Genomic DNA, 25,187 nt, shown 5'->3' with positions numbered 1-25,187 from the left:
GGTGGTCTGCTAGGTGGAAATTGTAGCGAATTTCCAGAAGCAACTTCTTGAGGAATTCCTGAAGCAATTCTCGAAAAGTTTTTTGAACTCATACGAAACTTAATTCCTTAAAGAATTCCAAAAGGAACTCGCAAAGGAGTTCCAGAAGGAAGGAATTTCAGAGGCCAACCTGAACAAAATTACCGGAGGAACATTTGAAAAACTAACAGAAGAAACTCTTGAACGAATTCCAGAAAAAAAAATCTGGAGCAACTACCAGTGGAATGCAAGGAGCAACTCCCAGAGGAGTTTCAGGAGCAACTCCGAGATGAATCTCCGCAGCTGCTTGATTGAGATTTTTTTTACTCAAAATCGTAGAAATGTTTTTGAAAGTCTAACATTGCTTACCACTTGCTATCCATAATGCGGTGATAAATTTTCATGAGGATTTCTTCAAATTTGAACAAAAAACTGTTTTTTTGTTGTTGATGATAGCTGAGGATTGAATGATGGATTCTTGAATCGTAAAAGAATGTTAGACACAACTTGCGAAGGAATTTTAGAAGAGGAAGAAGGAATTCCAAAAGCATCTTTTTTAGAGAATTTCACAAGAAACTTCCAGAAGCATTACATGAGGAACTTTTGGAAGAATTCCAGAAAAAACTCTTGTGGAAATATCAGGAGAAATTCTTGAATGATTTCCAGAAGCAACTTTTGGAGGGATTGTTAGAGCATCTCCGTGGCAAATTCAAGTAGCTAATAAATGGAAAAATTCTTAAAGGAACTATTGCAGGAGTTCGAGAATCTACTCCCGGATGGATTCCAGTAGGTGCCCATGACAAAAAAAAACTACAGAAGCTCTTCATATAGTATTTCCAAACGCAACTCCTTGAGGAATTCCAATGGAAACTCTTCCAGAAGCATCTTCTTGAGGAATGGCAAGAGAAACTTTTGATGGAATTCCAGAAGTATCTTTTTGAGGAATTCAAGCATCAGCTATTGAAGCAAAAGCAATTCCAAAAGCAACTTCGCGAGAATTTACAGAAGAAACTCTCGCAGGAGTTCTAAAAGAAACTTTTAAAGGATTTCGATAAGCAACTTCTTCAGAAATTGCAGAAACCATTCTCTGAGAATTTTTAGGAGGAATTCCAATACAACCACCATAACTTAATGAATAATTCCAGAACGTTAATGTGAGAAACTTCGAAAGGAGATTCTTCAGAAATTCCAGAATCAACTTCCTGAGGAATCCCAGGAGGATTTCTTAAAAATATTGAAGAAGTTATTTCTAAAGGAATAAAAAAAAATCCAGAGGAAACTTTTGAAGGAATTTCTAAACAATTTCTTGAGAAATCCCCGAAGCAACTTCCACAGGAATTCCAGGAAGAACTCTCGACAGAGTTTCAGAAGCTACTTTTTGAGAAATTCTTAAGAAATATTTTCGTTGTAGTGTCTAGGAGTGTCTTTTGAACGAATTCCAGAAGCTACTTATGGAAGAATTCCTGAGGCAATTTTTGGAGGATTTTCTAGATAGATTCTATGAAAATGTTGGAAAGAAGTTAAAAAAAAACTTCAAGAAAAAAAAATCCATGTGGAATTCTCAGAATGTTTCATATTGTACAATTAAAGAAATTTCAGGAACAACTTCTAAAGGAATTTCGATAGGAACTCTTGAAGGAGTTCCCTAATAAACTCTTAAGGGAATTCAATAAAGAAAAATGCCCGAAGGAGTTCCAGAAGGACCTCTTGAAAGAATTTCAGAAGCAACTTCTGGAGCAATTACAATAGAGTTTCTTTAAAGAATCCCAAAAGCTATTTTTTGAGAAATTTTAGAAGCCGCCCTTGGAGGACTTTGAGGATGAATTTCTGGAACAATTACAGAAGAAACTTTTGAAGGAATTTCAGAGGAAACTTCCCGAGGAATACTCAAGGACGCCTTAAAGAAATTCCGGAAGCAACTTTTGAAGGGACTCCAAGAAAAAAATTGTGAAATATTCACGATGCAAGCAGCAAAGAAACAACTCCCGATGGAATTCCAGAAGCAAATCCAGAAGAACATCTAGAAGATATTTCTGGAGGAATGGAAGGGCTAATTTTTGAAAGAAATGCAAGAGTTCTTCCGGAAACAATTTCAGTAGTAACTTGTTGAGATTTTTTAAAAGCAACTTCTCCAGGAATTCCAGAAGCAACTTCCAGGAGGAATTCCAGTTGGAACTCTCCAAGGAATTCCAAAATCAGGTTTCAGGAGAATTCCAGTAGGAACTTTTGAAAAGTTTCACGAGCAACTCTTTGAAAATTTCCAGAAGCAACTCTTGCAAAAATGTGAAAGCAACTCCTTGAGAAATCCCAGAAGTAAATCTCGGAGGAACTCCAATGGGGACGTAATTTCAGAAGAGTCCGCCGGATTTTTGGCGGTTTTTCAGAAAGATTTTTAGATTCAATCATTGAATGAGTTGCTGGGGAAATCTTTCAGAATATTAGTGTAAATTCTATTCAAATTCTTGATGGTTTTCTCGGAGAAATTATTTACCAAATTTGCAGTATATTTTTTGACCCAATCCGAAAAAATGCTCGACAGAAATTCGAGAAAGCATTTAAAACATAGTTCAAGATAAACCTATAGTCAGATAAATGCCTGGCGTGATATTCAGAATTTATTGTTCAGATAAGAAAATAATTGCAAGTCATAATTACCCTATTGAAACATAACGACAGCCCCATAATTATCCTATTGAAGCATTTATTTCATATTACAACAAACTTTATGAGACGAGATAACAAAATAAATGTGGATGGACCAAAATACATTCTTTACTCCAGCACTTTGCCTTTCTAGGAAACTTTTTTATATTTTTACGTTGATCGACAAAAAAGTTTATAATTGCCATTTATTAGATTTCGTAGATTTAGATGTGAATCATAATTCTGTTGAAAATGACCCTTTAAAAAGTTTACTGATGGAGAAGAGCAAGCTGATTGGGCGATAGGCAGAAGCTTCTGCAGGATTTTGGTCCGGTTTGAAAATTGGTATAACCTTGGCATTTTTCCATTCGTCAGGAAAATATGACAACTGAAAACATTTGTCAAATATATCAACCAGGAATGATAAGCAACATTAAAGTCACCAATGACAAAAAAATGCAAGTCAATTTCCGCAAGTCAGTTTGAAGCAAATAAACTTGCTGCCCAGTGCATTGAAAAGGCAACTGGACAGCTATGAAAGTGTATTTCAAATGACGAAAAAAGTTGATGTTTTATACGCCTATGAATGATGATAGCAACTCCATCACATGCCCCATCCAGTCGATCATTAAGATAAACAAGAAAGTTTGGATCGACGTTGGTGACGACGAAAAAGTTTTCAGAAGCCATTTACTAAATTTCGAAGATTTAGATTATTATGTTATTTATTTCCAGACAAAAACAGTCAAGATTGGAATATGCTTCATATGATTTAAACTATCTGCACAGAGATAGAAAATGTTGAACAATTTTCTTTTTATGAAGTTTTTATCCAATTCACCTGTTTGAGTTTTACATTATTGCGATCGATAGACATCGTTTGCTTACCTGGAAAGAGACAAATAAAACATGAATATTAGTAACATCACAAATCTAGAATTTTCTGAATAATATCTGAGCTAATTTGATTGAATAAATTGCTTTTAATTCATAGTATTTATCATTGGTTTGCAAAAAAAACTTCCGCTTATGTTTCTCTAGGGATTGAGAGGCTCTCTTTTTGGTCACATTATCCTCTTCTGTTGCGTTTTTTGTATGAAACGCTAGCATTGCCTTTCGATCTATAGTGAAAAACTTCCCCAAAGCTTTAGTATTGCACTTTTATACTCGAAAGAGAGCGAGAAAGGAGATAATCATTGTTACATAGGTTCTTTAGTAACGTTCAGCGAGATTCATTTCCATAGAACTTCTGTAAAAAACAGCTTTCAAATCGTTCGAATTAGCCTAGGACAGGACGTGACAGCTCAACTAGGACTGCCCCGTTGTTTTTCAGTCAATAACCTTGTCGATGCAAAAGCCAGTGCTACCAGTATCCTTTTTAATCAAATCTTCTGAACAAATTCAAATATCAAGGCTCATAATTTGGTAGTTTTTTGCACTCTTCATTCATTTCATGCAATAGAGTGTGTAAGCTTTGTAAAAAAATCAGGTTTATTTTGAAAACCGGCGATATTTTTTGAGGAAATTAAAAAAAAATATCATTATTTTGCTCTCAATTAAGTATTTTATAGTTATTTTAGCATTGTAGGATCACATGCGGTAAACTTGACATCGAATTTAAAAAGATTTGAAACAAAAAGATCTCATGCAAAATGTTCCAACTATTGGTGAAAACTCTAATTTATGAACTAGCAACACGGCCTGGCTAGCAACAAAGTGCCCTGTTGAAATTCAACTCAACGATGCGAAAGTAGGCCTAGCCAAAACGACCAATGAGAAGTGGTCTTTTTTGACAGGCAATTGATTTCATTTTTGCACTATTACCTGACACGTCTTGTCTTGCGAATTAGCTGATTTGTAGCGTTTCGTAAAAAAAAATCATATTCGTTAGCTGTAACGTTATCAAGTTCCGTTCAGCAAACTTCTACTGTACCTTGTAAGGAAAAACCTTACAAAACCTGCTTCAACAACAAATAAACAAATCGGCGCCCTCTTTTTGACACATTGAATCGATTACTTGTCAGCGTTTTCATTCAACTCGTCGTCGATTCTACCGTATAATAACTGACCGGCCAAATCGCCGCCATGTCGCACCCAATTTGTTACGCATGTTAACAAAATCATTGCGCACATTTCCCCGGAAACCTTATCGAATTTCGCTGACAAGTAGCTTTGATCGATTTTCGTAACGCAAGCTTCAATCGAAACGCGTGCAACCGCATTTGTTTGTAAACAAATGGGCCCCGTTTCGGTGTTTTACCGTTTTACGACCTGCTGACAATTGCTAGGTCGGTTTTTGGTTAGTAGGCGTCGCAAATCGCTCGGCAAACCGTTGTCCTTCAAACGACCCAAAAGAGGTTGGAGAACAACACAGAAGAACAACAAAATACCACTCCGGATTCCACAGAACGGGTCTCACTGTCCTCTGTTTTGGGGACCCTTTTTAAGCCTTATCTACACCATGTGTTATCTACCTATCGGCGACGACGACCACCGGATGGAATTTCAGAGTCATCGGCGTGCGGTCACCTTAAGTTGCCATGCCGCTATCACTTCCAGCTTGAAAGCGCATGCTACGCGATGGCTTCTTTCCGATGATGTAAACCCATACAAACCAGTAGGCGGTGGAGAAATTCAACCCTCATATTGCGGCGCTTATATTAAATCCACATCCAGCGGCGGCGGTAACGCGCAAAAGATATGCGCGCAATTCAAACGCAACGTCAAAATTCAAGTAGGCTTGGATTTTTTCGTTCTTCAAGGACGCAAATGTTTCAAATTTGCTAAATCTGGAACATTTGGTGATTTTCATTATTACTGCGACGGTATATCGACATTTTCAGATAATCGCATTACGTGGATTTATCTTGCAGAGCACAATAAAATCCTTGAATTACGACGACGACACTGCCCTGCCACGGTGACAACACGGCTTTGGGATCGCGTCGTCGCTTAATTGCCTGGTCTTGTCGTCGGCTAAGGAAGCCCAGGAATGGTAGGAATCCTGTCCAACAGGAGGACGACTGCGCAACGTTTAATTGCGTTTTAATTGACTGCCCACCTGTCGTCGCCGGTTGTCGTAGTCTACTTGGACAGGTAGATTGCCACGGTGAAACATATGGTTCAAAAGTCGGATCGCTGCGGGCGCGGTTGCAGAACCGCTTCTCGGCTTCTCGCGCATTGGTCATGCTTCTTCTTAATGCTCAATTCAGATAGCCGTCGTCTTTTGTTACCTTTGCTACCTGGTCTGTGCGGAAGGGGACGCAGGGAATTTGTGGAAGCCAGGAATTTCTCATCACTCGTCATGGCCTGCTACTCCGCGTATACTGACGACGAACTTCTCTGCTCGGATTGAGGCGCTGAGAGCGAAAAGATGAAACTTAATCAATCTTCAATGGCTAATGATGGCCGGGCCCGGTACTTGCGCTGCGCTGTGACCGAACGGGGTTTAAGTCACCTCAAAAGAACCCCGAAATTATGGAAGGCAAAAATCCTATAGCGAACGACACGGGCGTAGCCAAGGGGGGCGTTCTTCAAAGAACTTCTTCTATAAGCACTTCAGGGTTTATTAATACCGAACCTTGGTACTTCTTTTACCGAGATGTCAGTAATCGATTTTATAAATCGAAATCTCGGTAAAAGCTTTGCTGAGTCTCGGCTAAAAATTACCGGGATGTTGCGTGAAATTCCTAAATAACCTTTCGAGGTTGAAAACCCCACTGACGAAAAACCTTCCTACACCCATGCCGAGCGAGGTGTTCCAGATCAATGCTCCTGCCGTGGCCACTCAGACTGAACGCAGCCATCACTATCATCATCTTCATCACACAATCACCAACATCATCAAAGCAAGCGAGCGAGAGCAAGCAATCATGATCGGGTTCAAGCGAAGGGGAACCGAGGCACAGAAGCAGCAGGGAGCTCTGCCCGGCCGAACGCGAAGCTAATTTGAAGCTTTTCGTGGAAGAAAATTATCGTTATTAAAAAATACCTACCTCCCGAAAAAAATGAGCCAAACACGCACACACACTCAAGAAAGAGATCTTCGCGGATGATAGCCTCGCATCATCACGGAAGGGGGGCACGTCAACAGCTTCGGCAGGGGGCGGCGATCGGACACGTGTGTAAGGTTAATCGCTATCATCCTTCTCTTTCCCCCTCTCGGCCCGCAAATCCACATGACAACTGTCAACGCTTAGCGACGGCGCTATACGTTCCCCGAAAACAAAAAAAAAAAAACGCGAACGAAGTGGACCATGACGACTGCGAGCACGAACAATAGCCGATTGGGGAACCTAATCCAGCAGAACAACGACGAAAAAAAAACTACCCGATACAGCTAAAATAATAAGGCGAACTGATCATAATGATATTTAATCACCGTAATCTATTTGGTGGAATTCCCCGGCACCGAATCGCGGCGGATATCGCGTGCAGAGCGCAATCGAGCGGAGCGAAAATTACTAGCCGACGACCGAACGCAGAGGCTCCCCGAAAATGCGCGAATTGTCTTACGACGGAGGAAACCCCCATTGGGCGGGACCCCCCTAGCGAAGGCCGTCCGAATCGACTGAGACTGAGGCCCCAATCCAATCGAATCCAATTGCGCGCTGATTGGATCGTCGTCGGCAGAAAGCCCAAAATTCGGAAGGAAACCACTTCGCCGGAGAAGGCCATGACTAATGCTTAGATTTGAGTCGATTTAGATTTTAGGGGATCTTGTAAAGGGGGAACCATGGCAACCATCGTCGGCCGTGGGATGTTTGTATACACAACACAGTCAGCGTCAGTCTGACACAGAGTAAAACGAAAACAGTAGGCTTTGTTTGTGAGAAAACTGTTACAAGTTGCGTTTTGAGGGGAAGGTAGGACAGGATGAGGGCACGCGAGTCTATCGAAGGGTAATCTGCGTTCATTTATGCTTTCATCATTACGCTACGGAGCATAAACGGATGGAGCCAGCCTCTCGCGCGCTTGTGGAGAATGTGGAATTTGGAAAGTGGCGGAATAAATCCCAAATACTTCTGGTGGCGTGAGATCGACGATGAATGAAAGCTAGCTGTGTTATGATTGCGGGGAGATGCGTAGGGGCGGATTCGTCATGGTTCTGGGAGCCGAGTGCGTTGGGTTTCCAACATTGATCGAGGGTTTTCGGTTCAATCCAAGGTTCAATCACTCACGAACGATCAAACGAACGATCACTATCAAAAAGGATTCTCGCGTAACTCTTTAAAAGGAATCGCTAGCCAAGAACATTATCTTTAGACCTATAGTGTTATAATCGAAAGAGATTGAAAGAGGAGATAATATTTCATTGTTACATAGGTCCTTTTGAGAAGTTACGCGAGAACGGTTCCCCGAAGGAAACTATTTTGCTATAGACCTTTTCAGCTTTGACAGCTCCGTGTATGCATTTGTTTACATCTGCCGAAGAGCGGTGCATACACGGGACTGTCATTTCCGAAGAAGAACTGGCGAACAGCTTCCGAATCAGTTGATTTGAAACTTCTCGTGAAAAGGTCTATAGCTGGCCGAATCGTATTCTTGGCACCTTTGATTCACTTCGGCTGTGGGGTTTTTCGGAAGCTACTGAGCTCATTTTAGTGCTTCTGATTGCAAGGTTTAAACAATTCGTCCGAGAAAAAAACCCTATGCCGAAGCGAATTATGGAAGTGCCCAAGTAACTCTGCGCCCTATACTGAATCAAGGGAGTGATTCAGCCTGAACGAGACGTTTCAAATCAATTTTCGATTACTTTTTCAAATCGACGTAAGTATCTTTCATACGGTTTTGAGAAAATTAATAAGGAAGAATCACAACCTGTCTTCTAAAACTGTTTTAAAATGAATCACTGTTTTAACATTTTTTGCCGTGTACATCGCTTTAATTTGACATACAATCAGTTCGCATTCAAAAACTAGGTAGTTTCTATTGTTTCCCACAAAAAAAGATAACAAAATGATAAACCGTTTCATTCAGTTACTTTCGACGTTTTTGTACCAGTGTAAAATCGGATCAAGTAGTGTTTTGTTTTGATTCGTGGTTAAGTCACTTTGTCTCCCCATACAACGGAGCGGTGGAAGTTGCGGTCGGGTTGCGAAAATTGAAATTCTTACTTTCGCCGTTTTGTAATTCCGGAATTAAAGTGAAAAATCAAGTTGGGTAAGAGCGGAACGTGTGGAATTTCGTCTGCGAAACACGTAGGATCGATAAGTAAGCATGTTCACTTTTCTGGCTTGAGACTATTTGAATAAGTTTTCGAGAATTGAAGCTCTTTGGAGATGTCAGACCCGTGTTTGCACCGGTCCTCCACCGATATAAACAAATGCATAGACGGACCTGTCGCATGAAAAGGCCTATCAGGACGTATCAGTCGGACTACTCTTGATACCGCTCATGGACCAATGCACGAGCGAACTAATCTGACGTTTGAGCGGTGCCAAGTTCTCTCGTTTCCATGGTCTCGTAAATAACATGGTACTGCACAAACGTTAACGAGACAACTCGTGCATTGGTCCATTGAAGTGAAATCGGTCCCTCTGACCCAAGTTTGGCAGACACCAGTACACGTTTCTTAGATTTTTAGGTTATGTACCTCATCAGCCATGACATTTTGTAAAAATATACGGGTTTCGAAGTACATTTTTGCTACGTTTTTGCAAAACAAACTAGGTGACAGTGGTGATATCCCTTCTCTTTCCATAACTGCCGCCTGGACTCTCTCTAAACTTCAAGAGTCCTCAAAAAAGTTGTGGACTGTCAGCTGGTAAGATGTTGGTTTTGTTTAATATAGTTGGAAATCTCACATTTTGATATTGAGGTTCTATGATTGTGTCAGGATTCGCTCGTTCAGAATCACCAACAGGGACAGGTTCACCTGGGAAACGGAGTGTCCGGATGGAGGATCTGGCATAGTTAAAGTTAATGGCTCGATCAGCCGAATTGCAACATGTGCAATTCCAGCGCAACTTCATCGCTCGAAACACGTTACAAGACTAATGTGTCATTCGTCTTATTCCGGTTGGTTTACTTTTTCATTATTACTGAAACTATATGCCTTTTTGCTTAGTTTATATCTTCTCTAGTACCCCTCTCAATCCCTACACGGAGTAGGACCAAATGTTTCAGGATTCAGCTAATCACCGACAGGGACGGGCTCACCTACAAACTGTCGGAAACAATCCGACGGGATACTTCTTCCTTTTTCTTCGGGAAATCTCCGCAATGGATAATAAAATAACAATTTAAACTGCTTCCAACTCGGAGGTTTTCGATTTATTACGCTGATCTCACACGCCGTTTGACAAGTAATGCACATTTTTCTTTCGTAAGTTTACATGGCCTACTACTCTTCTACAATGATCAACCAAACTAATGGTGTTGTAAGTTGTCGAGTCGAGTTTGTGGTTGGCTTGTCATTTCAGAGGGTGTAATGGAGGTTTGTTTGATAAGATTGTTGTTAATCGAATGATTAATGAATTTTTATTTGAAATGATAACAGAGAAGGACTGATATAAAAATAGAAAAAGGTAATAGTAAGACAAACATGAGAATGGTATGGGCTCAGAATCGAAAAAAATATCTTTAGATTTGAATGCAGAAGCGTTTACATGCGGGAAATCAATCTTTAATCGAATTGCGGTGTGACAAAATGGATGAAAATTTGCTTGAACGAGTCTTTGAAGGCTTGTTACCAGCTTTAAAACGGTTCTACATAATTTTGCGTAGATAACTTTGTTAGATGAAAGGTAAAACCAGAACTTTCGAGGAAACAACTTTCTAGGCCCTGCGGCAATTCACTGCACAAAGCAAGCCATGAGCAATTCTGCATCCGCATTCATCTGGGAAACGATCGGATCCCGCTGAGACTGCGACATTTGTCAACTGCGAACGAGCAGGAAACCGCACGAAGCCCGAAGCGTGTGATTAATCCCCGAGCCCGGGGACTAAATGACACCGAAGCAGACTGAAACGGTAACGATTTAATAAGCGAACTTAAATTGCTACCTCTAGGGGTGGTGTTCGGTTCGGATCGGTTCTCGTTCTCTTCTTCTTCATCTGCTGCTGCCGCAGTTTCCCCGATCATTACGATGACAAACAGCCCCACACACAACGGTCGCATTATAATCGACGACCCGAGAGCAGCCGAGAGGACAGGGGGATGAAACCGCAAGATAATGTCCAAACCGCGGAGACTGCCTCGGCACCGGATCGCGCAAATCGCTAATGATCACCTCGGGTCTGGGCCCAGAAACCGTTCCCATCATCATCAGGAGACAATCTTGAAATGGGCGGATAAAAGATCTACAAGCACATCGACTTTGGAACATTTTCAAATGAAAGCAATTTTTTACCGATTCCTTTTCATACTTCGGAGCGCATTGTGCCCGAGAGATGAAGTTCGGAGGAGTGCAGGTCTCGGCATTCGCGTCGACTTCATCCTCGTCGTTGTCTTGTCGTCATCGCAACGGGTTGATCTTGAGTGGAGCGTGTTGTGACACCTACGCGCGCACCACATGAAGAGATCGCCGAGTCGGCCAAGAAGCAGTGGCGAAGAAAATACCACCAAAACGGTGTGAGTGGTGTTGCCATGGTTTTGGGCTCTCGATGCAGTTTCCTTCGCTGCGAATGGCGTGTGATAAATGAGATTGGAATTAAGAAAAAGTGTCATGTTAGGTGCGCTCTCGTGGGTTCGAATCGACGACGACGATGGGATCTGCGCGACCTGGACCCGACCACCTTCCACCGTTGCCATGGGGATGCGCGATCAGACACTTGGCATTGGATGATCCAAGTTGCGGTGGCGGACTGCATTCCTCGCCGATTTTCAACGCTTTTGGGAAACGGAGTTTGGTTGGGCTTCTCCGTATCACACCGGAGGGAAGTACAGTCACAGCTCGATATAACTTAACCTCTTCATAATGTTAGTCGACATAAAAAGATCTTTTTTTGCAACGGCCATAACTTAATGGCCTACTTTTCTCACAAAAAAAAGAGAACTCAAAAGTTCTACTTTTCCGCACTGTTTCAGAACGGGGCCGAAAAGTAGCACTTTACAGTTTTGTTTAGGGAATTGGTAGAAAAATATCGAATTGCTCTTGGTTTCTCAATGACTTAGTCAACTAGCTTCTGATTCTACATCCATTGGACGATCCGAATTCGAGTCAAATGAGGGATTCTGAGAGAAAATTGAATCGATGCTCCCAAAATAATCCAACAATTGCGAACAATGTTGTATGCAACTCGAGTGCAGTAAAAATCGAGTTTTGCAACGAGATGCGTATATTTTTTTTTGGCTATTTTGTAGAAGAGAACTTGAGGATGTCAGAAATCATATCAGGGTGCATTCACCATCATTTTGAAATTTCCGCCAATTCATTCACATTGCATCAGGAATTCCTACTGAAAATTGTCAAGAGATTTCTCCAAGAATTTCTCCAGTTGTTCTACCTGGAATTTCTGAGCAGATTCTATTAAGAATCCTTCTCAGAAAGGCACAAGCGAGTTTTCCAATAATTTCTCCATGGATTTATCTTTAAATACCTACAAAGATTCTTTCGTGAGCATCTTCATGTCTTGCTGCGCAAACGACTTTAGGAATTGTTTGAGTTTTTCTCCACGAATTGTGTATTGCATAAAAATATACTACAAGGTATTCCAACAGGGATCTCTTACCTGAAATTCTGTATTTATCAGTAATTTTTCTAGTGATACCTCCAAGAAATGGTACAAGTATTGGTACAAGCTTCTGTTAAGGAATTCCATGAGAGACTCTTCAAAAAATTTCGCTTATATTATGCTCAGGAATTGTTTTCAACGAATTCTCTTAAATGATTTTGAATTATGGATCAGGTCATTAAACCTGTACGTTGGGTCGCAGTAAGTTCGGCCGACGTTTGTTAAATCGAATCGATTATTAGCTGAAGTACGTTAGGCAAAATAGATAATTAGGTCCAAACTTTAAAAACCTAACAAGTACCAGAAATTTCGCTTCCTCTTATTGTAACCTATTCTTTCGAGTTTCGCTGCAATAGAGGTTTTTGAAATTATACATACAATGACAGTCATATGAGATTTTTCTTTCTTTTGAACATTACTTATTCTTTAGAGCTATACGCTCATAATGATTGCTTCAATAGCAAGATATTCAGCCCAATAATCCAATCGGCCCAACGATGCATTCGGCCGAATGAATCATTCAGCCTAATGCACTTTGGCCTAACATACTTCGGCTTAACGTACTTTGGCCTAATGATCCAACACCTTTCTCCAGTATTTTCTTGATAGATATATGTAAGTACTCTACTGGGCGTTTGATCGAGATTTTCATCAAGAAAATTATTCAGGAATTCAAAAAAAAATGTACTCGAGATTCTACGAGGAATTCTTCCTACGAATCGTTAAAATTGTTTCCAGGATTCCTTCAGGAATTTATATAGTGTTTCCTTTTCCATGAATTACGTCAGAGATTCTTTCATGATTTTCTTCAGCGGGGTTTTTAAAATGTCTCTAGGAATCACTCCAATCGAGCAGAAATTCGTCCGGAAAACTGAAAAAAAAAAAAAACTATGGAAACTTAATTATGAATTTCTACCAAGGATTTTTTCATAAACCATTCTACGAATAACTTGAGTTTCTTCAAGGGTTTTTTTGTGTGAAAGGGAATCCCTCACTTGTTCCACTAGGCATATTTTTAAGAAAGATCGCAATGGTTTCTTCCAGTGATTTCTCCATGTGAATTATTCAGGTATTCTTCCAGAAATGTTTCCTCGGTCTCCTTCAGGTTTTTTTACAAGAACTTTTTTTTAGGATTCCTTTAAAAACTGCTCTAGGAATTATCCAAAGATTTCTCGTAGAATACCGGCAATATCACAGCGGAACAAAAATAACCTTTCCGCGTATTTCAAAGATCAAATTATGTGTCTTCAGAAATGCTCCAGTACGTCACACTTTGTTGCTATAGGTCGTTAAAGTTGTATAAGATACTGATATTGTTGATATTCAAAGGAAATTTAAACTATGATTTATACATTTTTGGGTAATTCAATCCACTGAGCATGCAATATAAGACTTTAACTTTTGTATGAGGCGTGGTTTGTTTGAAATATCCCGATTTAATGGTCACATAGAATGCTTTTCCAAATCATAAAGAAAAATACGTTTCAGTAACGAAAATATGACAAATTTCGTGGATTCGTATTCTTTTGTATCAAAACATTGATTTGAAGACACCGACACGTTAATGCTTCCAGTGGACGATTTGTCCTTTGAAGGAAGTACTACCAGAGGGCCATCAAAAGACGATTTCCTCGTAGATTACAACAAAAACGCGTTGTGGATAGTTTATCTTTTTATTTAGTGGCTTACACAATAGGGCGATATTCAAAACTGAAAAGGCAATAGATGGCTCTTTTTCAATGGTAGTAAAAATGAAATCCTGAAGCAAAGAAAGCACCACGGAAGATGAATTAAACACAAAAAGTTATGTATTCACTTTACACTTGATTTGTAATCACTAATTTTTTGATCCAGTTTCCTAGTTGCAAGTATTTTACGATTTTCATTATTTTCAATACGTTTTGACAGTTCTCCGACTACCATTCTTCCATGCGCTTGTGTTGAAAGTTTGAGAAATTTGAGAATCCAGCGTAGCGCGATCAGTGAGTGGCATACAAACATCAGTGTCGACGCTCGGCGGCCGGTAAGAGAAACTGAATGTTCGAAAGGTTATTGTCTGTACTTTTTGCTACTGGCGCCAACTGTTAGCGGTTATGAACGAATTAAACAGTCGTTACCCTATTGTTTACTCATTCATTATACGCCTTAACCAGTTTACATCCACGGTAATGAATAGTTATTAGTAAACATGAACAACCCAAAACTGTCAGATTTCCCAAACGTGTCAGAATCTCAAAAATGTCAAAATCATGTTGGCCACGGTTCATATATACATTATGTATGTGGTTGACAAGCTTGGAGCACCACACTAGTAAAGCGGACTAGCATAAAACACCCAGTGGCACAGTCTAAATACGTTTCTGACGAAAAGTTTTCCGGACTGGAGCCTACACTCCTTGACTCGATGCGGCCACATGCTTGGTAACACTAGCCGCATTGCCACGAAGCCCACAGTTCTGTAGTTAATTAGGTACACCATTTAGCTAACAAGCTGGTAAACTTGTATGCAAGTTGACTTAAATTGATAACTAATGCATTTTCAACAATTAATATCTCAAATACCAGACGTGCTGTGACATTTTGGAAAACGGCAATAGTTTCCGCCACTTGAATTTTTTAGATATTTTGAAGTTTGAGACAAAAACTTGTTCCGCAGTGTAATTTAGTTATGTTTCTATGAAAGTTATTTCAAGGATAGATCTACAGTCAACTCTCCATAACTCGATGGATCAAGTGATCATCGAGTTAGGGAGGTATAGAATAACATAATAAAAAATCATTACAACTGCGTTTCAAGGGAGCATCTAAGTAGTCTTAAACCAACTTTTACCATGGTTATCTAAGATATAAAATATCGAGTTATGGGGAATGGAATATATTGTTTCAACGAAGTTTTCTAGTGCTTTCTCCGAGAATTCTCTTAAACAATTTTCTTAGAATTCCTTCAGGAATTTGTTTTGAAATTCTGAATTCTGAAATTTACAAAAGACTTTTTCATTAAGTTCACTATGAATTCTTGTAGGAATTCCACATAGCTTCTTCATAATTGTTATTACAATCAAGCCAAGCAATTAAATAGAGCGCGAGTCATCGTCACTCTCACATCAAAGAGTCAAGTCATCTCAACAGAACTAAGGCGCATTTTTGGCGATCCTACTGGAATTTCTTATGAGACCCTTTCCAAAATTTCTCCAGAAGTACATCTAGGGTAACTTTGTGGTTTCCCCATACATTCCAGCGAGATTTTATCCTTGTCATTTTTGAATCTCTTCGGGAGTTCCACCGTACATTTCTTAATAGCTTTTTCAGGAATTCCTCCGACTTTAACTTGTAAAACTTTTTTCAAAGTTTAGTTTCGCTGTTCCTTGAAGAATTGAAGAATGGTGAAGATAATAATTACGCTACTCAATCTTGGGACCGAGCGTGCATCTCAGCTTATCGTATATTCCACGTTCCACACTTATTTATTAAGTGTTTGGTTTTTGTCAAATTTGCCATTTTTACATTGTTTATCGTATAAAAGGCTCGACGTTGTTACGTTAGGGAAGTTCAGGAAATTATTTAGCTATCATCACATCCAACAATGAAAGTGCTTATCCAGCTTTTTACGCTAGCGTGCTATAAATTTTGAATCACCCCCTTCTGATATTTCTTGCCTACAATATAATTTTTTATAGCATAATCAAAGCAAGCTTCGTGGTTAACTTTCGAAGTTGACAACGAATTTGTTGCCAAAAATGTTTACTTCTATTTTCCGGCATTTATAATCAGAGAAGCATTTAAGTATTTTTCATTTCTTTTATGCTTTTCCTTCATTTTCAGGTTGATAATCGAGCAATTCAAAATAGCAAATTGAGACAAATAGGATCTACGGACGGACTCAATACCGATTGTTTTATTATTATATGTTTAGTATGTCGTTCAAAACAAAAAGCATTGGCGTAGATACGGGGGGCTAGGGGGGTCTTAGCCCCCCTAGAAAAGTTCAAGCCCCCCCTAGAAAATTAATTTGCTCATGCCAAGTATGCACCTCACTTTAGATTTTGTTTTATCGAATGGGTCAAGCCCCCTCTAGATTTGAGTTTAGGTTACGCTAATGACAAAATGTGATAATTTTCAGGCCTTAAATCAATTATGACAGTCCGTACGTTTAATTAGTGCTAATAACCTATTCTAAAAGTCAATATCAAATTACTTATATAATTCCATCATTAACTTTTGTTTTGCCCTCAATTTTTGTTTCGACGAACTCAATCCTCCCAAAATCTTTAATTTCGATACCAAACTTTTCCAAAGTTAAGCTGCAATGATTAGGCACTGGGGGTCGGTATCGATAAACAGCATCTGTCTTGGAAAAACTACAAGGGCCACGGAAAGGGCTGTAAATATATTCCAGAGATTACCAATGCAGCACCAATGATCTATCATAAATTAGAAGTCCAGTCAATGAGGACAAGGAATTCCTTCGATTGAGCACCTAAAACTATATAAATGAAACGTTATTAAACAAAACATAGTCAAGTTATAAATATAAATTAGAATACGAAGAAATTCTGAAACAAGTGAAATTCTTGACACTTGAATCATTAAACGCTAATTACAGCCTACTAAGAGTGAACTATAAACACTGTTGGCAAGAAATGTCAAAATCGAATCACCCCCTGTTGTTTTATAGCTAGCGTAAAAAGCTCGATATATATAAGCTTATAAATAGGCTCTACTACAATATTATTGAAAGACGTATATCGTCTATATAAGTAAATAAAAATATAATGGTGTCTGTATGTCACGCAATAGATTGAGAACGGTCTATTGGATATTGTGGATATTGAAATTTCTTCCAATTTGTGTCTATAAAAAGCACAGCATACTGAACGGGAAACTCGCAAAAACGAGAGTGATTGAAACTGTCATTCTGTACGGGACATTTTATTGTGTTGTTTAACAGCCTACTTGATGACAAGGCAAGGTTTTCCCAGACCACTAGTTTAAAATAAAAATATACAAACATAAAAAATAAACATCCAACACAAAATTAGGAAGGGTGAAAACGTGAGACATAACATAAGTTAAATATGTATTCGTTGATAAGAGAGCAATCAAGAGAGAAAATCTGCTTCAATACAACGTAACGGAAATAAAAATCGAGTTACGTTCTATCGAGATATTACTGTAATTTCATTTGCGGGACGCTTTTGGTAGTTCGCCCGCCCGTCGGTGAGTGCGTCTGTCATTTATTATTTTTAACGAGCTTTCGCGCGCGCGGGCGCAACCTAAAGAAAGAAAAGGACCTTTTTGTGACTGTCCTCGCACGCTGCTGCGCCTTAAGATGAACGACAACGCACGCGTGGGAACTCGGAACCGAGTAGGCGGCGAACCCGTCTGTCGCCGTAATTGCATTCCTCGCTCGTTCGCTCGCGCGAAACACCTTTATCGCCAAAGTGCGAAGATAACTGGTGCACTTTCGGGAAATTATTGCCATTTTTAGTTTTGCGCGACACGAGACGCTTGTCATTTTTCGGCCTTTCGCCTTGGCCGATGAGTCTGAGTGAGTGAGTGCCAATCTCGGTACCGGCGCCAATCTAATTAGCAGACACTGCCTCGGGATGGGCGCATTCCGGAGATCGACTGGCTGCAATTAGCGCGCAAAATTTATGTTAAAATATTATTTCTACAAATAATTAGATTTCCAGTTCACTTGCTTGAGAGATAGAGAGAGAGCAAGTGCAACTGCAAGAGCACGTGGCTTGATTGAGTTAAGACGCAGTAGGCGAACTACGCGTGTCTGTTCGATCCAAGATTGCTGCGAACAACAGAAACAGAGCCAAGCTACGGCGTCAAGGCCTGGAAAGTGTAAATATTGACCGAGATGAATGTGAATGGCTAATTGATTGAGAGCCCTGGTGATATCATGCAATGGACATGATAGCAGGCCCTGACGGGCTGTTAAGAGTAGCACTCGGTTACACATATCAATCATGACTAACCAGAAGACAAGTTAGCGTGATGCAGCCATGACGAAGACCGACTGCGGAGCAGTGGGTTTTCCATGACTTTCATCCGCGTTGTGGTCATTCAAAAGACAGGTAAATTCGTGGAAATTTGATTATGTCACGACGGGACAACTCTCGCGAAACATTACTAAAGGACCTATGTACAAATGAGAGATTCTCTCCTCTCTCGTTCTCTTTCGATTATAATAGTGGAATACTAAAGCTTTTGGGAAGTTTTTCACTAAAGATCGAAAGGCAGTTTCTATGACTAGCGTTTTATACCAAAAACGCAACAGAAGAGGTTAACGCTCAACGCTCTGTCATCGTAATCATCGTCAACTTCAACTTCAAAAGCAGTTTTCTGGTTCAAAACTGAAAATTATTCGATGAAAATGTGTTCACTGTGTTTCGGTTGGAAAATAGCATACAGTGAACACATTTTCATGTAAATTTTCTTGATTTTGAACAAAAAAACTGCTTTTAAAAATTCCGAAATCAATGACGGATCCTGCCCCCTTAATGTGACTCAGTTATTGATCAAAGAGAAAGTAAACAAAGAGAGCCTCTCATTTGTACATAGGTCCTTTAGTAATGTTTCGCGAGAACTGATTGCTAAGTGTAAGTTCTTCTTCATGAATCAAAACCTGAGACGAGACGCGCGTCTTCTTTTTCTGTGATTGCTGAGTTTTTTTTCTTATTCCACTCTGTGTTTTCATCAATCATGCGCAAGCCGTTTAAATTCTCACATGAACATCGCAGCAAAAATTTATTGCGTTTGCATCACACCGAAGCATAAACAGCCTTTTAAGTGAAATTCCATGCCAGCAAACGTAGCAGACATTAGAAATAACAAGCCTTGTGGTTACATTTATCAGCATCTTTGGAAAAACTGCTCCGCTGACTGAGGATTTGAATAACAGTTTATTACGAATACAATACTTTTCACTTTTTCAGCCTTAAAAACGACGGGCTGCATTTGACGTTTCGTGACAGCGGAATCTGGGCTGCATATGACGTTGATATTTTTCCTCTTCGCGAGTCTCTCTCCCAGATCAAAACAAATGAAAACCATTTGTCTCGATTGCTTCTGACGATTCAACTCTGGATTCATGGAGTCGGAATCTTCTGTACATCGTTCGACTAGTATTGTGCAATCTATATAAATAAAAATGGAGTGGTGTTTGTATGTCACGTAATGGCTTGAGAACGGGCTATCTAATTTCGAAAATTCTCCATTGTTATGTTCCTGAAGTGTTCCGATGTGTTTGTGTATATGATAAGCCCAGGATATTGAACGCAAAAGTCGGGAAAACGGGAGTGAAAGGAATTGTCGTTCTGCACGGGACGTTTCATGGCGTTTTTCAACAGCCTACTTGATGGCAAGACGAAGTTTGCTGGGTCCTCTAGTGTTGTAATGATAAAATATTCTCCAAAATAATTTGATTGCACACGAATATGGAATAACGTGTAGAACGGTTAATTTTTTGAGATTATAAAAATCAATGATTGTTAGAAATTGGCTGGAAAATTCGACAATCTATATTTTTCGTTTTCAAAAAAAGATTTTTTTTCAAAAGCAACATCAATCAGAAGCCTGATGGAAAAAAATCTAGCTATTTTTGGTGCAATAATTTTACAGATGTAATAAAATAAATTTTCCCCAATATTTTTGGAGAAAAATATTTTAAATTTGAAGGGAATTGATATGAGTAGATTTTTTTTTAATTTAAGGTACGTCCTGACGGAAGTGCTATTATAGTATTAATATTAAAAATAACTTACGCTTTCATAGAGTTAATTAATTAGTCCCCACTTCACATTTAAAGCACAATCGAAAAACAATTGCTTTATTTTTGGAAGACCTTTCAAAGCACAATGACAATAATCAAAATTGGCAACACTGCTGTAATAAAATCGATTTTATTTTTCACATAATATTTTCATAATACGTTATTCTGAGACTACCAATTGAAAATATTCGGAGAAAAACATTTAGAATTTGCTGTAGATCGATAAATATGCGTACATGATTTTAAAAGTATGAGACTTTTTAGTAAATCGACCATAAAGAGTAAAATTTGTACTTAAGACTGCGGACTCACGATTTAGCTCTCGATCATACAAATATAGTTTCTTTAGTAATCTAAACTAGTTTTGAACACGCTTTTTTACTTTTCTCTTTTGCTGGGAGTGAAAGGATGGTGTATCAACAAATTTAGGCATAAATGGATAAATCATTAATGTTACTTAATGACAGTGAATGGTGGAATATAATTCATTTTTTGAAAGTCACACCTTTAGATTAATAGTAAAAGATACAAACATACAATTTGTTCATAACAATGAGGATATTTGTTTTGCGAAAAATAAAGTTAAACTTTGACCATCAGTTTTTCTTAAGAGTTTTTGGAAAAACTATTCAGCTCTTCAATCAAAAGCTTTTTCTAAGATCTTATATTTTCATAACATTGTAGAATAATAGTTGAACGATGCACAGAAAACCGATTATGATTTAATCGACTTATAAAAAAGATATAGCATAAACAAAGTGTCCACTTTATAAAATGAACAGTCCTTATGTTGGAAAGACTGGTGAAACGTCAAATTCGCAGCGGCTGGTTGGGTGGCGACAGTTTTCTCGGCGACGATTAGAAATCGTCGCGTTCGATAAGGTGCAAAATCTTACGTTGAAAATGAATTCTGCGCTAAAAAATCTATTGTCAAATAGACCTGCAAACAAGAGGCTCAGTTTCTATAATTATACTGTCTTATAACGGATTCACATGTTTTTTTTTTAAACAAATCTGTTTCTATATGGATTGCAAACATTTCCACAAATGCTACTGTAACATCGTTGAATAGTCTCTCTCTATTTTGCGGATAGGATCATTTGACATGTTTTTGCTGATTTCTATCATTCCTTTTTAATATGTGTTAGCTAGAGTTGATGTATTGAAATTGGATTGAAATATTACTTGATTGTAATTTAACAGGTATTAATTTTTTGAGAGTGCATGTTTTATATTTGCGTATGTTATATTTGAGTATAACATCAATGACAGTTCGGATTCGGCCGAGTGAGGAGCGGATACTACACATTATTTTTAACTTATCACTTATACATTGACGAGTTAACTTTACTTGGTCTAATAGGCAGTACGCTGTTGATAAATAAAGACGAATTCGTAACGTCAGTAACGCCTGCAATGTAAAGTTCCGCTCGATTATTCTGTAATGCGTGGTATGCACCTGAAAGGTAAATCGCTCCAATAAAATTTATCCTTTTTACCAAAGTAATTTAGACAGCCGATCCAGTATGAGCACAGTGTCACTTTTAGGGGTACCGGGGGCAGTATGGACACCCGGGGCAGAATGGACACCCCCTGTATCTTTACATAGGCGAATACTTTTACACTTTCAATGCAAACAATTTTTCAGTTGACTATCGGAAGAGTAAACTATCCACTAAAATTTCAGAAAAAATGTTCTAAACATTGATTTTAAATCGAAAAATTGAGCATGATTGTATTTGGTTCGAAAATTATAACATTCACACCTCACTAAATAAGGTTTCAGAAGCAAATGACTGCAAGTTGACCGATAATGTAGCTCTGGATTGAATCTTCAATTATTTATGCTATATTCAAAAATATAGTAGATTATTTTCTGGTACTTTAAGACATTGAAAAACTTATATGGAAATTTCTTATACTGTTGGGGCAATATAAACACTGGGTGGCAAAGTAGAGCTGGCACTTCAAAGAGGAAGAAATATAACTTCAAACACAAAATTATCCAAAAATATTTAGCATTCAATGCAATAATTATGAAGTGGAACCACAAATCGGTTAAAAATCGTCAATTCTTGATTAAAAACCAACCTGGAGGCAATATTTAAGCATCTCTACGAAAAATGTCGTAAATTGATTTTAATCATATTTTCAGTGGCACAGTGACCTGTCACTATGGTTTCCTGAATATGTACTTCATTATCCGAGGTTTTGAGAACGATCGCAGCACAATTTTCCTATAAACATTGAGGTGTCCATACTGCCCCATGGGGGTGTCCACTTTGCCCCGCTAGCTTGATGGCGACTACCAAATATAAGCTTTTTTTAAACCTTTTATTGAAAACAAAATATTTTTTTTCCTGATTATGTAACCATGTTTAACAAATGCTCAAGAACTTTAAAAAGCAGACTGCACATAAAAAACAGTATAATATTCATGTTTTTACAGTCAAAATAGGCAAATTCCTTAGGGTGTCCATACTGCCCCGTATCCCCCTACTTGCGGAATAATTGAGCAGCACATTTTTCCAGCGTTACCGATGTTTTGAAATCTACTCTACTTCTCAGCAGCGTACAGCTCAAGTAATTTCGGTAGAGGAATCATTTCTTGGCCGTTTCTTGTCCTATACTATTGCACAGTACTTATGATCAGAGTACCAGCCATAAGTAAAAATGACATTTCACTCCTACTGGATTAACTGTCAACATAACTTTTTGGTAAAAAGAAGAAATTTTACTTGAGCGCTGTACTTTTGAAGTCCCTACCCCGCTCAAGGAAGTATCACTCAGAAACGTTCCATGATCAAGCCACAAGTGTCCAAATTTTTGGAACAAGTGAACTCAATTCATTGGTCTAATAACATTCTTCATGTAACAGTCACCAGTTTGTTTACGCATTCGTTTGCGTTAGAGTGCCTATGATCAAGAGTGACGTCATATTGTAATGTAAATAAGGGGGTTTATTTTGTAAATCTAGTGGATTCATATGACTCGTCTGTAGACATTGTCGATCAAAGTAGGCATGCATATTTCATATGTCACCCGTCGACTCCCTTAGTAATCCAGTAACATAGCATAGAGTGACAACTGTCGACAAGCTTGAGTGACAGAGCCGAGTCGAAAAAAAATTTTTGGTCGACAGTGACTCCAGTCGAGTAGTTTTTGGTCGACTCGACTTATAAAATAGGGCCCTAAGAGTAAATATAAGCATAAGCATAGTAGACCGTACAATTCGTAGTTAATGAAATTAATGAAAGGGGCTTGGAATTAGCTTCCCATTCTTCAATATGCTCAAATCGAGAGCTCAAATTTTTAAAGTCAATAACTGCGCCGACCACGTCCTTACGGTCATCAGGGAAGGGAAGGAATGTTAGTTAGACAACCGTTGTTACTAGAGACCGAGTATATTTTTGCATCTCCACAGTTGTCATGGAAAGTTTATTGGGTTAGGGGGATAAGGTAGAGATCTGGGAGTGATCAATGTTTGGTGATGTGATCCATGATATAATCACGCCTAACTGGATTCGCGAAATAATTCGATAATCGCATTGTACGCCGAACAAGTGTTCGTCACTCGCCCGCCCACGCAAGAGCAAGCGACTTGATCAATAGATCAAACACTACTAACGCACTTTTTCACTTCTAAACTACCGACGCGCGACATGTTTCTTATAAAATATTGCCTTAAGGGCTCCAAATAAGAGGGATGTCAATGTCAATATTGAAACAGCAGTGAACTGTCGTTTCTATACAAATTCGCCAAATTCACGTTCCATTTGAGCAGGAGACCTGTCAAATTTGTAACATAACGTAGCCAAAGACATAAATAAACAATGTTGCTTACATCTGCTGAGGACCCTTGCATACACGGGACTGCCATTCTTATAGCAGAACTGTCAACGAGCCCCCAAGTATTTTGCATTAGTTTACATCGATGGGAACAAGTTTCCGTAGGAGAACTGTCAAAGTGCTCCGAAATCAGCTGATTTGAAGCGTCTCGTGGAAAGGCCTATTAGCTGATTAGAAACGTCACCTGAAAAAGCCTATCAAGGGTAAAATTCCCATGACAGCTTATCTCCCCATCTTCGAGGTTAACGAGGGATGCTGCACCGTATCCGAATTTCAAACGACATCCACTCAATCCAACAATGTCAACAAAGCTCCATCAAAAGTATCAACAATCGGTCTCGCAAACGATTCTCCGGCTGTCATAAATCCATTGATTGCCGTGCACGGCATAAAAAATACGAAAATTTCCTCTAAAAAATGCTCCCAGACCCCGTGAAACAATGAACCCGTTAATTATCACCAGCAGCGTTCGGCGCCGGGGCGAGTAATCAACCGGGGTGAGAGTCACTTGTTCACTTTTAATCGTTGAAGGGGGCTGCAGTTGCCATCGATGTGTCAGTTTCTGCGCCATTGTCGGGTCGTCGCCTCACCGCGGCATTGTTCGAGAAACCATAACCAAACTAAACGAGCGAGATGACAGTTGCGTGAAAACAGTAGGCCCTGGAGTTTACTCGCGATTTTATTGTAATGATTCATTTCGGGTTTTTTTTCGTCCAAAAACAGTAATAATTGGCTTGGGGTGATCTTGGGGGCTTCTCAGTTACTTCATCGAGGGGGAACGGGAAAAAATGGTCGTAAAACCGACGAAGACAATCGGCATTCGATTGCCGAATCGGACAGATTTAAATTTGAAAACCGCAGCGTGTGACTAATCACCTAGTGACGTAAGGTTGCTTGGATTTGGATAATGACGGCGCTCGCTCATGGCCTTCTAGGGGGGGATGCAGCACGCGCACGTAAACTGCCGCGAAAACGTCACAAAATCTCGATTCGGTGAAATACAGCCTCATAGCCTACTGTGGTTGCCGGTTGCAGATGATTGACTCGGTGGAGCCGAATCACGCAACTTTTTGCCCTAAGTCTCGGTCTGAGTCTGAGAGACAGCAGTTGAGCATGCGATGATGATTGGGAAATCGAAGAGAAATCGGTGCAGCGAAAAAAGACCGAGGGGTCTCAAGTTGACACAGGAAATGGACAATTTGTTTTTCGGTTGACA

At 39.3% G+C, this 25,187-nt stretch overlaps 1 protein-coding gene across 1 annotated transcript in view; it reads right to left on the bottom strand.

Annotated features, from left to right (window-relative positions):
* The window catches only part of LOC5568348, a 98,395-nt gene that overhangs the window by 71,810 nt on the left and 1,398 nt on the right, over window positions 1-25,187 (bottom strand). The window lies entirely within an intron of this gene.

The sequence above is a fragment of the Aedes aegypti genome, chromosome 1, assembly GCF_002204515.2.
Source record: "Aedes aegypti strain LVP_AGWG chromosome 1, AaegL5.0 Primary Assembly, whole genome shotgun sequence".
Taxonomy (NCBI): Eukaryota; Metazoa; Arthropoda; class Insecta; order Diptera; family Culicidae; genus Aedes; species Aedes aegypti.
This window is presented reverse-complemented; position numbering and strand designations above follow the sequence as displayed.